At 39.5% G+C, this 15,535-nt stretch overlaps 1 protein-coding gene across 4 annotated transcripts in view; it reads right to left on the bottom strand.

Annotated features, from left to right (window-relative positions):
- NCOA3 (nuclear receptor coactivator 3) overlaps positions 1–12,476 on the bottom strand; it is a 66,332-nt gene extending 53,856 nt beyond the window's left edge. For all 4 annotated transcript variants that reach the window (XM_065691150.1, XM_065691151.1, XM_065691152.1 and 1 more), the window contains exon 1: positions 12,434–12,476. The gene's annotated coding sequence lies outside the window, so the exon portion shown is untranslated. The remainder of the gene's footprint in view (positions 1–12,433) is intronic.
- Between the last annotated feature and the right edge of the window lie 3,059 nt (positions 12,477–15,535).

Below are 15,535 nucleotides of genomic sequence, written 5' to 3'. Positions count from 1 at the left end.
TCTTCAAAGAGGGATTTACATCCCAGAAACCCAACTCATTATTGCTGCAAAAGACCAAGAACTCACTCATCACTGGAGATCTGCAAAAAGGACACAGACCAGCTTTGAGACAAACCTACTGAGGAAAAAGGGGAAAAGCCACTTAGTGCATCCCCTGACTAAACACTTGGACTGCAGATAGTAGGTTTCATCACCAACTGAAACAGAAATAAAGCAGAGTAGACAGAGCTACAAAGATAAGGTTTCAAAACAAACAAAAACCTACGTTCCCACTGCTACAGGTCACCTCTTTTTCAGCATTGTTTGTGCCAGCATGAAAGTTAGGAGCTGATTTAGGAGAGAAGCAGCAAGCTTTAATACTGGATACCCGAGTCTAGCTCACTGTACAACTCCATTATCAAAGCCAGAAGACTGACGGGAAATAAGCCAGCAGAAATCCGAAGCAGACAATAGAAGTACTGATAAGTTTCAAAATATAAAATAATTTTCCAAATTGAGAGGCCGTGCTCTAGAGTTTTCTTTAAATTACCTTTCCAGCCTTCAGTACAACATGACAATAGGAACGGCTTACTTCAGATAACAGAAACAATAGACAAAAACACCTTGGTGTGAACTTTTTTTAATTTCTCATTCACAGCTCAGAATCTTGAGGGAAGAATACTGTAAAAGGGCAGCTCACAAGCAGCTGGCAATTCCCCCCAAGGGAACTAGGGAGATAGAGCCAACCTAAAAACCTATTCTGAATAAGCATACAGAATCAATCAGTATAGAACTCCATAGTTCATTTTCAGCTTTTTCAGCTTGTGACTACTCATTTAATGCTTTCTGGTTATAAAATGCATTGACAGTATCCCTGATACCCCATTCCGGCCATTTTTGTTAGAAGTAAAGGTTACACTAGTGATTTTCTCATGATCAGCAGTTAGCTCTTGTTACCAAGCTTCAGAGCAACACTCCTCCACCCACCCACCCAGTAGTTTACTTTGAAGCAATAGGATTTACAAATCTGGTTTGCGTTTCTTTAGCCTGTGAGTCGTGTTCATTTTTTGCCAGTTTCCCACCCTACTGCTTTCATATGCACTAACAGTTTTAGAGATAATGTATGTCTAACACTAAAAGGCACGTGCACCTAATGGTACCACAATGCAACCACACAACTGCTCAAGAGAAGTCTTTCAGATACAGACGATAAAAACAATACTTCAGAAATAGAGTTCACAAGTGATCCTTATTTCCTAGCAGTTGTTACTCACTCTCCTTTCAAAGAGCATTTATTCCATTTCACTGTGATAGGCCATATGATTTGCAGCTTCACGGCTGCTCCCCTTTGCAGGCAGGCAAACCACCATGGATGGACAATGTGAAGCAGACAGGACGCACACAGACACCAGGAGGGCAGAACAAAGAATCACAAGGAGTAGGGAAAAATAAACTATATAATGTCTGCTGCTTGGGAACATTAACTGGAGCAAACAGGGAGGCCACCAACTATCATTATAAGCGCATGTTTCTTTTGCAGTTGCAAGGAGAATTGCACACAAGAGGGGGCGGGGGATCTGCTATTAATCATATTATATTCATTGTTCCCTTGATGCTGCTGGCAGTGCTTCAGGAGACTCCCGCAATTCCCAGATCAAACTGCAGCGAGAACGGCAGCACTCCGCCAACAGCCCACACGGAACCATCACAACCTCCTATGCTGTAACACATGAACTGCTTCTTGCCCTCAATTTAAAAAAAAAAAAAAAAAAAAAAAACCTATCACAATAGCTGAGGGCTCCTCCCCACCCTAATCTCGCATTAGGAAAATGAACACACTGCATAAATCCAATGAAGCTATTTGCAAGAACAAGCCAGTAGAGAGGTGAAAACATCACCCTGAAGTAGCCTGGAATCAAGTTGCTTTGCTGGGGAAGAGGTCTGAATGTTATCTGTAAGTAAGGTGCTGAGTGACTCCTTGACGAAGTGGCACTTACCATTCACTAAGCTGAACGTTCCAGCCAGACCTGCAGGCCAGTACCTGCGCCTGGACCCGGGTGGGAGGAAACCACAGCTGATGCACAAAGTAACCAAGTCAGCTATTCTTTTGTCAGTGAAACGACAGACATGTTTAAGGAGAAAGAAACGTGGATTAACTAAATCTCATATTCATACTTCATTGAAAACGTAATGCTGCTTTAATTTGTCTGGTTTGGCAAAGCTACAGAGGGAAGGTTAATTTTCTCAGCCACAGACATTTATGATTTTTCTGTAACAAACTCTGCATGGTATGGAAGTGACACAGCTCTGCATAGGTCCAGAATTTGTTAGAGTCGCCCTACCTAAATGTAAATTTGTAACAATGGCTACCACTGGGCCTCTGACACTTTGTAAGCTGGCAACAATGTTGAGCTGGCACTACTTGTCCCTGGACTGAACAAACATATCCTTTTGTTTAATGAAGATACAAAAGAGTAGAAAAAGTTACAGTTCGGAAAACAGGTTTTTAATACACCAATTTAGGAACTAAACAGTAATAATGAGACATTTCTACCTCGGATTTCAGTAAGGAGAAACCACTTCAGTCTTTAAAAATGAAAATATATATGCATAAGCAGCTTATTAAGCAGCAGAACTCCAGCAGTCAGCGTGCCTGGAGTCACCCGTCCGCTCCTCAGCTTAATCAGCCCCGACAGGCAGCATCCATTCTTTAATATCTGTGTATGTACGGTTTGTTTGGTATTGAGGGAGTGAGGGTGGGGTGTAGGGGGTGGCTTTTTTGTTGCTGTTGGTTTGGGGTTTTTTCACCACACAAAAAGCATGTCGGAGGTTGACAGAAACTGGACTCCTTGTCTACTGATCAGTTTTAGGAGCTGGCACTAGCGGTTTAGACGTATTCCACTGGCTGGACACGCAAACTACCCGGTTGTGCTCGTCCTCCCCCTCCCATGGAGAGGCCGCATGCGGCACGGCACGATCACAGAGAATAAATACAGGAAAAGGGGGGAAAAAAGCCCTCAGCTCTTGGCAAGGGGAAGGCGTTCCACAAGCCTGCTATGGGGTCAAAAGTTTACCGTGGTTTCAATTTCACCTTTCCGCAGCCAATGGCAGCGCGGCGGCTCAAACGGGCCGCGGGCGGCGGCGCGGCCCTTAACTCCTGCCCGCCCGGCACGGCTCGGCCCGGGGAGCGGCACCGGCCCCGGGGAGCCGGCGGAAGAGGGGAGGGCCCGCTCCGCTCCTCTCCTCTCCTACCCGTACCGCACACGGAGCGCCCGGCAGCCTCCGCTGAGCTCAGCATTTCTTCTGGCATGGCAATGAAGGGGAAGGGGAGCTGCGCAGCAGCAGCACGCCAGAGAGTCACAAGTTAAGAGCTGCAGAAGCGGGTCCTCTCACCCCCATTTTAGTTTAACACCAGGTCAGTAATTTAAGGGCAGGACTCACACGAGTCAGTATCAAAGCAGCACTGAGCTATAGAGCTGTGACAGCAGCGAGACTGTAGTGGCAAACAGGAAAGACTGACCTTGTGAGAGGGTAGGGAGGGAGAGAGAACATCAGCACAGAATTGTCGGAAAGGATTCCGAGTGTGCAGTCAAGAGCTGCAGTGATTTACTTTGCTTCTTGTCAAAAGAGGACTCGGCTCTGCCCTGGCATAAGGCTCCTGCCCCCCAGCCAGTCCCCACCGTGCTGCTAATAATACTCTGCTTCAAGATGCTGACTTCAAAACAAGTCGGTCCTCCCCCATCTACTCCAAAAACAGTCATTGAGTTTGTGGCTGTTGAGTACAAAAATTATCAGGTCTTCAGTCTTGCACACGAAAACAAGTAATATCTAGCCACAGAGGTATAAAATGGTCTAGACACAAAACATTTCTAATAGTGTTTTGCTTTGGCATGGAGAAAGACACAATGCATCTTAGTCACCATGTATTTTAAGATTATACAAATCAAGGAAGAACATAGAACAGGCTTCTTGTTCCACTGTACACCTGCATTCTGAATCGGTGGCTCCATCATCTCCTAATCAGTACTTCTGGTTTAAAATCTTAACACGAGAATTATGACACAAGCTTTCCCGAGCCAAAATATCATCACAAGCAGTGTTGTAGACTGGGGGACTTGGGGACTACTGACTCAGAGAATCAGTCTGTGGTGGGGTCTCCCAAAATCTAGGTTGGGATCAGCTTTATTCTGTGGGAGACTGATGAAAACGCTGACAACCACAAATACAGAATGACATAACCTATGATTGTGCTTTGGCATCTACTTGCTGTTGGAAAGCTAACGTCAAATACACTTAAGCATGGAGAGCAACAAATGTATCACCCCTTCTTTGGCCTGCCAACTACAAGGCAAGAGGGCTAAAGTACTCTTACGTGAAGATGTGAATGAAGAGTTCTCAGTTTGGTGCAAAAACAGACAATATGAAGCAGCATCAGACTACATAAAACATGGAGTTAAGACAAATTCAGTAGCAAAGTAATCTGAGTATGTTCAGCACAGGAGCAGGGTTACACAGAGATCCTGAAGTGAATGATTAGCAACTGTGACTTGATACGAAGTAGAATGGCAAGTCACTGCATACATTTGCAGGGTAAGCAGCATGGAATTATCCATTCCAAAACAGGCAGCAGTCAAGGCAGGAAACACTTCAGAACATGTATGCTACCGTAACTCAGACCTCCAACATGCTGCAGAAAGAATGACAAAAATCTGAATATGATGAGGTAAAATGAGTAAATACGCCATCAACACATGCAAGTTTTATGCTGAAGATGCCCATTAAAGTAAAACTCCATTTTCCAAACCCTGAAACCAACCAGATAGCAGATTGTTCAAGATAATGCACATGACAACCTAAGGGAAAAAAACATTAGTCAGGCGGCAGCCATTACTAATTCTCCAGAAAAATGCAGTTTGAAAACTGGTAAGCTATCTTATCACAGAACCTTAAAGGTTTTCACAGCATTTTGTCTCGTTGAAAGATATTCTGGGCTCAGCTCTCCACATAGGTCCCAAGAAAGGATAACAATATTCTTATGAACTGCTATGCCTGCTTTAAATACTGCCAAAAGTCCTCTTTTTATACTCAATTCACAGAACAGTTTTAGGCAATAAGATAATTACACAAAACTCTTTAAAACCTGCTTCAGGAATAGTCAACCATTTGATTTAAGAGCAGGCAATGAAAACCTACTTCCAGCATGGTCAAACAGTGGTTTCTAGAGGCACATGTAGATTCCTTTTTCAATGTATGCAAACAGGCATAGCAGCTCAATACAGCTACTATGAGGTTAAGCTTAATGACTTGAGAGCTGCTAAGAAAAGATGCAATAAGTGATTAAAACAATCATCAAGTCAGAAAGCTAAAGACATCACGAGAGTCTTTGTTGATTGAGATCATGCTCCAGTACCAAGCTTTTTCTACTCTGGTTCAAAAATGGTAAGACACCAAAGAAAATGCTGTCAAATAACACTGTATTTTCATGGTTTAGCCAGGCTAAAATACAGTTTTGCCAATAGTAATTTAAGATTCAATTACAGTTACATAAAGCTATTTTCCTCTCATTAAAAAGAACAGTTTGGCTTTGTAGTTTTACCTTCCCTAAATACCACCCCATGTTACAGAAATTCTTTTAAATTGAGATATCATAAATAAACTCCTGTTTTATAAGATGGCCTCATTTTAAAAGAAAATGGATGCTATAAAATTTTACATCAAGTCAGCATGTTACCAAGAAAGCTTTTCTGTGTGTTCTGAATTTGATTAATACAAGCCAAGGTCACTTCCTGAAAGATGCCTACCACTGCAGCTGCAAGCAAACGAGACTACTCTGAGCTCAAGAGCTGGGGGATGGGAAGACGACACCAGAAATTTCTAACACTGCCTCCAAAAATACACTAATTACAAAACCTGGGTAATATTTATAAGTGTTTAGTTAATAAGTTACTTATGTGGTGATCCAGTAAAGCCCCAGTCTGTAAAACCACTTTCTCAAGCAAAAAAGAGATTCACAATGATGCACCAGTATGTCTGCAAAAAAATGAACAATTCTGACAACTCTTTACTAAACTTTAGGTAATTCCCTTGAAAATGTATTTTTTACTATGCGCACTTTACTATGCAGCTCATGGAGCTAGTGAGAGTCTGCCCTTGAATTAACAGCATGTCTCAGTCCTACGGAGACTGAGAGGCTCCACCCAATCTACACTGTGTCCTATTCTGAAGCCGTTTAGGAGAAACACGTTTCAGGCAAGCACGCAAGCTCCTTCCCAAAGTCTACAGCATGCATTTTCCCAGTTTCTGAAGACTACTCCTATAGTTTACCAAACCGATTAAAAATTAGCTGTTGTTCACCTGAAATTCTAGGCCTATTTTAACAGTTATTGTAAAAAACACACCACCTTTGCATTTTGCATGCAGCCAGAGGTAGTTTTTTCCATTCCCAGACACAGTTAAAGCTTACATGTCAGGAAAATAAGACCCACACCAAACAAAATAGATTCTTTTTTGCTGTTTCTGTGTACAAATAAAGATTCTACAATTTGGAGTACCAAACGGGGGGTGGAGCACATTGCTGAAAAACCACACACCAACACACATTTCCAGCAGGGCATCTGTTAGTCTAGGAAGGGGGCCCAAGTGACATTATTTATGAACATAAACACACACTTTAATATACTTCATCTTGAAAACAGCCTTCATGCACCCAACATTGCAACTGAAGTTTCAGAATAGGCTAAAGTTAAGAGGATCTCCTGAAAGATAATTTTGACAAACTGGTCACTAAAAGGAAAGAACATTGCTGGTTTTGGGTGGGCATCTTTGCCTGAAATAGACAAATACACTAAAGCATATCATTACCTATGCAGGCACAGCTAGAGCTGTGGTTAAGGATGCCTAACATTTTCCATCACAGAAGCCTGTTTAATGACTGTCTCACACCCCTCAGAATTACTTTTTTGTGGAAGACTTGCATAAAATTGGTTCAGACATTTTAAAACAGTGGAGAATTCCACTGAACAAAATATAACCTTTTATGCAGTCCAAGAAGTTGAAGCTTGAAGAGAAACTAATCAAATGTCTGAACAAGCTGAACTTCTTGCTGCCCCAATGAAAGTATCTATGCAGACGGTAAGAGCTTTTAAAGCCTTTGAACATACTCAGTTTTGTTTTAAACCACTTGCCAAGACCCTCAAGTATTTTATCTACCCAAGCTGGCTTTGTCACTGCACAGCTCCTCCATGCTGACAGGATAGAACATGCTTTATCACCATATTACAAAGACCAAGAGCAGCTTTCCTATAAACCTGCCAGCTATGAAGCAGTCCAAGCGCCTGGCAGCACAGGAGCTAGTGAGCAGAAACCTTTGCTAGGTTGTGCAGCCCCACCCATGCACAGCATCCACGTAACAGGAGGCAGCAGTGAGATCAAGGCAAAGGCCACCCTTCCCTTCCAGTTCAAGAACACAGTTGAAATTGCAGCTGGAGATCTCAGCCCGTAGTGCTGAGAGACTCCTGCCCCTCTAAGTAGCCAGCCCCTGCAGCACACACACTCAACTCCAGCAACCAAAGCAGTGTCAGCCAGCTCTGTGGGATTCCAGATGACAACCTTGCTGGCAAAGGCCAGAAATTTCCTCATTGCAAATTATACTACTTTTTCCATATGCTTTAAAGGCATAAAAAAAAGTTATGCTGAAAATACTAAGGTTGTGAGATCATTCAAAAAAATGTAAAATAGTATTGTCCATTTCAACTCAACACTTTCTCCCTTTAACACTCACTGCAGATATGAAATTAAGCACTCTGCTGTGTGGGATAGATACCATAAGCTCACAGCAAAGACTACTCCAGACTTGTGTCTATTGTATCATCTCCAAAGTGCATTACTATTTCAACAACGCTGTTCATTTTACTATAGTGATAGGTAATGGTCTCAGAGAACTGAAGCCTGTCAAGGATCTGTATACTAATACGGCTTTTGCCCAGTGTGGATACTTAGGGAGTTTCAGTGACATTCACATTAGAATACAGGGGGTTTTCTCCCATGACAAGTAAACACTGATACAGACTTGTCTTGATTACAACAGATCGTAATCTGTCCAATTAAGAACATTCATTTAGATCAGACTCTAAACTGACATTTCAATCACTGACCTAACTGTTGGAAATACACCCATCACAAGGAGGATCACAGGAGAGGGAAAGTCTGTAAATCACACTCACTTGTCTCAGACAGTTTGCTAGTCAGCAGAGGCAGTACTTGAAGACATCTAGTCATGTGTTTGCACAAGAACTAAGCTACAGGATTAATGCCAATAAATATATTATTTTACACTGTAAACTAACTAATGTTAATCAAAGCTATGGATACATTACCATTTTTAAAATGTAGATTAAGACTCTGAAAAAGTGCCAGGGTGCTGTGGAAGTCAACTATCTGCCAGGGGTTTCCATATTACACACACAAAGACTCACACAAACTGGCTTCAATAGGAGTCAAACACCTGGTGTGTTAAAAGCATCTTTGAGAATTCTACTTGGTATCTCTTTGCTTCAGCTACTAAAATAGCTTTTTTTTTTTTTAATTTATTGAAAACTACACATCCCCTTTGCTTTTTAAATAGATCTTGTTATTCACTGATCTAATAATAAAAGGCCTGTTAATGAAGTTTCCTGAGTCTTTGGCATAACTAGATTCTCAAATTTGAGACTACAAGATCAGAGATGGAAAACAAAGGAAGTTGCTGAAGAATGGAAATCAAAATATTTTAAAGTTTTCCATGCATAGTATTGGTACTTATACATAATTTATTGCGTTGTAAGGAGCAAGTACAGCTACTTAATACAAAGACACTTCTAAAACACAGTTTGACCTTGAAATATGGAAATGTTCCTAGCTCAGTGCTGTAATTAAAATCTGATTAAGTTTAAGTGTACATAGGTACACTTCGGATGGCTGCAAGTGGTGTTGATTTAGTTTAACACAAATGCTACCATTCCAAAATTGATATGACAGTTGTCTATCTACAGCATACCAATAAATGTAAGCATTTCATTAGTTAAAAATATCCTTTCCTCTTTTTTTCATATACATGACTATATTTCATATTCATAGTGACCAGAGCTTAGTAGAGTACTTTCAGCCCAACTGCAAACTGAAGGCAGAATATGATCAGGTTCATTTGTCTCTCCACAGCACAGTTATCTCATGATATTTCAGATGCTGCCATTCATGGTGTGCCAATGGTTACAACAAGGAGCATCTGCTAAAATTTACTGCACAAAACAAAGCTGCAATGTTATTTTGCAAATCACTGGCAGATTCGTATCTTAGATTTCAGGGATCTATTATTGTAAAATTAAGCTAAAACAGATGAGGAAAAACCCTGAAGGTTAGTGTCTTTATTCAGTGCTATGCAAAAGAGAAAAACAGCTCTTGGAGAAATATTATAGACTGGAAAGTCACAGAGCCTCCTCCAAGGCCTAGAACAAAAGGGCAAGAGGCAAGCTTTACTGCCTGCAACAAGTGAAATTCTAGTTTTCACATACTGGTTGAACACAGGAACCAGTTCCAGCCAGCCTGTGGAACCTCTACCCTAAGAGACCTTCAAAACTTGACCAAACAAACGCCAGACCAACCAGCTCTAACTTTGTTTGCAGTGTTAGGATTGATGCTCTGCATCAATCATCATGCTCATCACTGCTCTACAACTGTCATTAAAACACAGAGAATTACATACTGCAGCCCAGTGATAACCTGGTACCACTGTAACAAAGGGCTAATAAGGCAAGAGAGTACTTCACAACTGATCCTACTTTGTCTTAATTTAAGGTGTATTACCACATTCTCTTTAGTACTGATTTAAGCAGGTATGCTTTATTAATCTCAGGTACTCTTTGCATTTTGCATACATCCATTAAACTCCCATCTTCTCTGACCACATTAATTCCTATTATCAAGGATTGTTTTTTTCTCCATTTATGAGAAAAAGCAGCATGCTTTTGAATGACTCTCAATGCCCTCTCTTTGTTTGGAGGGTTTTTTTTTTTTGTCCTAACTTTTCTGTTCTTTACAAAGAATTCTGATTGCATAAAAATCTTAAGTTTCTCATTTTCCTAATGTTCTGTTAAAGCAGCAATGCCTTCACTTTCATTAAAGACATTTTGCAACTGATCTCACACCAAGCTCCCCAATATTCCTGCATCAGGCAAAAAATCAGTTTTGCTCATGAAAACAAATACAACTGCCACTTCTCAAACACTAATGTTTATCTGCAGAACTCTCCAAAATTACATCATCATTAACTTAGAAATTCCAAGTAATTTTAGGCAGATTTGCAGCCATTCTGGAAGTTAGTACAAGAGGTCAGTGACTGCCAAAACCAGAAGAAGGGATCACATCCTTCTCCTTTAAGTGCCAAAAAAACATTTGTGATGGTTTGTTTCAGATCCAGTTGTTTCCTTGTTTGTTGATAAAAGGCTAAGCAGTTGTGTGGTTTCACAACATTAGGAAGCAGTTTCGTGTATTTTTATATAGTGCACTGGAGGAAACACCAGGATAGAGCTGTTCATTTTTAATTACTATTATTTGTTCTTACACGCACTGGATCTTCAGTTCCCATACAAGTAGACAGACTGAATTCTATCCTACATTCAATAAAACCCTAAGTTGGGAAACCACTGTTTTAGCATTTGTTTGCCAATGAGACATTAAGGATGCATGCACCACAATTTAAAAAAAAAAAAAAAAAAACTCATATTCTCCTCTATCACACTTCCATGTCATCCAGCAGTTTAACTCAAGGTTCAACTTGATGCTATGCGTTAAAGTTAGTCATCAGCCACACCACTGCATTGGGAGGTTTTTATATTAGCATCTGGTAAGCGTATCAAACATGGCAACTGATTAGCACCAGTCATGCATTTCTGTCATACAACTGGAGTACATCAGCTATACAGCATCGTCGATTCAATGTGTTTTCTTGTCAGTAAATGCCACACTGTATTTGTCCAGTTAAGTGACCTTCTATTACAGTACTTCACACTTACACAGAACTCTTAAGAGGAAGGGAAGTCATGTTCAGGGACACCACAGTCAGAACCTTCTATTCTTGGGCCATGATAAAATTACTAAAAAAGTTAAAAAATATTGTCTCCAGGCATGGCATAGCTTTTATGTTTTGTTTTCAAAACCCAGTAAGCACTGTTAGCGTACCTAGCAGTCCATTAAAAGTTCAGAAAGCTGCAAAACCTTATATACACTTGACCTTTCACCAGTGGGAAGCTTACCTGGTTATATTGTCATTTAGATGAAGCCTATAAATAACAGAGTACATACAATAACAGGATAAACACAGCATACCACGGAGGGAACACAAGAGCATACAACACTTAAGTCTGATGTCATTAATTCTGTCTTACAGAATAAAAACACTGTCATCTAGGTTTCTTCCATTGCAAGTAGATTTACAACAGACAACATATTTAGTGTCTCCATCCAGTCATGAGCAAAAGTCATTTATCCCTTCTTTCCACCACCTATTATTTACTTCTGTGCCTCATCTGCAAACCATAGCTTAGGAACTCTTAACATTTTAATGAGCACAGCTATCTGAGACAAACAGATTCTTTTCTGTGCTTTGAAGAGTTCATTCTCCAAAGGTTTTCCTTCCACTGTCTCATTTTCTTCATTTTGCTTTAGCCTGACCTTATAATAAAAGAGGTTGATCTTATCACAAGAGATTATTCTGAAAGAGGTGCTTCCTTTTTTGAGACCAAAATCCCACTGAATAGAAAATCCAGACAAGTCATCAGTTTCACTACTCTCCAGCAAGAAGTATGGAGACTGATACACTAATTTGTTTGGGCATTGAAGGCTAAATAAGTCACCCCAGAAGGTATGACAAAAAAAAAAAAAAAAAAAAAAACACAAAAACCAAACCTAGCAAACACCAGTGAATAGCATCATATCCACCCTGGGCCCAAATCAGTTTTAGCTAAGAAATCCCATTTCATCACCATTGTTTCAAAAGAACTGTTCTGAGCAAAGGATCCATGTCACCATTTACCTCAGAAAGAAGAAATCCATAGTATCAGTGATACAGAGAATTCAAAACTAAAGGCAGACGTACACACAGAAGGATGCTACCTCTCCATCCCACAACTTTTAAGAGCAACATCCTTCACTGGCACAAGGATCTCCCAAAAGCCTATTTGCATTATATCCGGTCATATGTACTGAGGGGCAGGTCATACCATGGATTTCCTCAAATTTAAGGGAGGTGAAGGAGAGCAAACTATACACAATATTAACACAAAACATAAAATACCTCTGTATTTCTAAGGAAATTGAAATTTTCTCCCTTTTCCTAACCCATTAAATATCACTTTTTTCTCTGGATCAATTCTTATAAATCAAAGCAGTCCTGGACATTTAAGTCTAACAGCAGACTTACCTAGTACAGTGCTCTCTCCAACAGAAGCCAGTAGGAACGCCTATAAAGAAGAAAAGTAAGGAAGAGTGTGTTTCAGCATAGTCTCAAACTTCACAATCTAAAGCTCATGAATTTCCTGGTTCAAAAGGACTGTTTCCAAGCAGCTTGATTTCTGTGCAATATAAGTCTCTTTTTGAACCTCTGGAAACTCATACAGCTAAAATATTCTGTGCCAGTCAGTTCTGTGTTCAGCTCTACACTATGTGAAAGTATCAGTTTTTTATTTTTAACTGCCATCTGATAATAAGGAGGAGGAAGAGAATAAATGAAATGACTGAAGAGGAAAACACTTTCTTCCTGTTGATTTTCCATGACACTTGTGGTTATTTTGTATAGATCCGCCTTGCTCTCTCAAGCCAAATTAAAAAAAAAAAAAAAGGCAGATAAGTGCTGGCTTTGATCTTAAAAAACAATACAGAGAAAGATAAAGTCCACTGTACTTTTTTGATACTGCATAAACCACAAGTACTTACATTCAAGAGGAAGACATAACTCTGTAATGATACAGAATTCTCTATACTGATAACTCATAACACACCTCTTCAATATTACCTTGCACTGGTTTGTCATTTAGACAGAACAATTAGTTCAGAAGGTATTATTACCTTTTTTTTTTACTGAGTGGAAGAAAATTAGGGAAAAAACACAAAACTATATGTTATAGCAAGCCTGCTTTTCCCTTCAGTACATCAGCAGACAAAGATACGAGCATCTCTCTAATAAGAAGTCTCCTAAATCAAGTGATGGGGATACACAGTCACTCACCCAGAAGAGAAAGCTCCCTTAAATCACCATTTTTTTCTTCTTCAGTGACCACTCAGTGACTGTAATTATTACCTGTACTTACCAAATCTGCATTTTAAGAGGACAAGAATAAAAGAGCAGAGGTAAGCAAGCCACTATTAGGATCTACCCCCAGAACAGGAAAAATCAGAGAGGTTTTCTTTTAGAGTTTACCAAATCTTCATGCAAGAAGCTTTACAGAATTATTTTAGTCAAGATCAGTTTTATGTCTATAAATTAAGTAACAAACTTAAATTAAAAAATTAATTTACAGTAAGCAGAAAAAAAGAAAGGCCTATGTAAAACCAGGCTCAAAGAGCACTGGAAACTTCTGTAAGGCTCTAGTAACAAATTGCATATAGAAAATATGTGATCTGCCACATTGGCTTCATCCAAATCCCAAGTAAACGAAATGAGTTTGTTTTAGGCTCTGACAATAAACGAATTTCAGTTGTCTTATGTCTTCAGAAATATATTTTGCCTTCAGAAAAACAGTCCTATTAAGACTTACAAATCCCATTTCCAATCTTGAACTTTGCATCAAATTTGTAAAGAGACATTTAGATAAGATATGCACAATGTAAACAAAGCAAGGACAGCAACCTGATTTCACAATACAGTTTATTTCAATACTTTTAATCAGTGAGAAACTAAGTGAACAATACACAATTCACAATACAATCCTTGTAAAAGCTGGAAAAGATATTAAGGTTCATGTTAAGTTCAGCGTGCTCTATTTTTAACTTTAGTCAAGTCCCTTCTCATTAGCAGTAACTTAATATTGGGAAAACGATTGGAGCAGCTAGGAAGTTAGATGTAGAAGTTTATGTTTTTAAATATAAATTTTAGCACAACAAACAATTCAGTTACTTAGGCCTGGACACCTAATGTAATCCTCCATTGTCAGAATATGCCAAATCAAAGCTTACAAATAGGTTTAGAAAGTAGCAATTGGTGTTTGCTATTCTTTTTTTTTTTTTTTTATGATCAATGTGTGCTTCATAAATTTAATTCCAAAACTAAAAAGCAAAAAGCACAAAAAAACCCACAAACCCAAAAAACCAAAACCACAAAAATGAACACATACAAGAAAAAGCATGCCAAAAACACACCAAAACCCCACACAGCAAACCAAACAAGTTCTGGACCCCATTTTTCTCTAATTCACACACTACAGTAGTCTTCACATACATGTAGTTTGACACTAACGGAAGAATTCCTTAACCTACCCTTTAATTAGTGAAATTCAGAACACTGCTGTAAGACCGGCTGAAGATACTTTTGAAAGCGTTTCACAAGACCAAATCAAACCTGAATCTCGTGACTGACTTACTAGGAAGAAGCAGAGCGTTTACATAATAGTGAACTGAAAGACAATGCCTTGGAAAACAAGCCCAAGACTTCTGCATTTCGAGGATGCTAACAAAGAGCCAACAGGCATGACCATCTGCTTCTCTTTAAGAGATAAACTGGTTTTGAGCACTGCTGTATGTGTGTGCACCTGTGTCACATGATAGATAACCTTGTCTGGAGGCCAGAACTCTTTCAAGAAGTCTAGGGCATTAAGAACTACCCGTTTTTCCAAGAGATAGAGTTAGCAGTAGCAGAGACCATGATACTTTCATTTGCATATGATAGACACTGAAATCTTTCAGACTGCTAGGTAAACAGTGAATTAGTGGCCATCTCCATGTTATTTTACTCCATGGAAGCAATAACTTACTTTCTCCAAGAGGATTAAGCTAACTTCTGCCAATTCTGACATCAGTAACTTCTCTACTATGTCATGGTAAATTGTAGCTAATACAGAACTTAATATTTCCAAGATGACAGTAATATCTTTGGAGCTAGAGCAATAGAGGAATGTTGTGGTGAACTCTGCCTGGAAACAGTTTAGTCACATCTGGATATATGGCACCACAACCAAGATAAACAAATTATCCCAAATGCAAAACAACCAAAGGATCTAATTCTAGAAGCTGTATTTTCTGCTTATCTAAAAATTATTAAAGCACTTAAGTATTCTTTGTTTTATCTGACTCTTGATCTGTGCTTTGTCCTTCTGTTTCTCTAGCTTTTAGACAGAGATAAGATCTAGGACTGCAAGCCTTGAGTGCATGGAGTGAAGCAGATTCAAGATAATTCCACATTCTAGCATGCTTTGTCAAGAAATTCTTGCACTTAGAATGAGGAAAGAACTGCTAAGATATGTATCAAGGAAAAAAAAAAAAATCTAAGTTAATTACCAATGCAGGTAAAGAACTTTACACCTTAGGCTTG

Source organism: Lathamus discolor, chromosome 11 (assembly GCF_037157495.1).
Source record: "Lathamus discolor isolate bLatDis1 chromosome 11, bLatDis1.hap1, whole genome shotgun sequence".
Lineage (NCBI taxonomy): Eukaryota > Metazoa > Chordata > Aves > Psittaciformes > Psittacidae > Lathamus > Lathamus discolor.
This window is presented reverse-complemented; position numbering and strand designations above follow the sequence as displayed.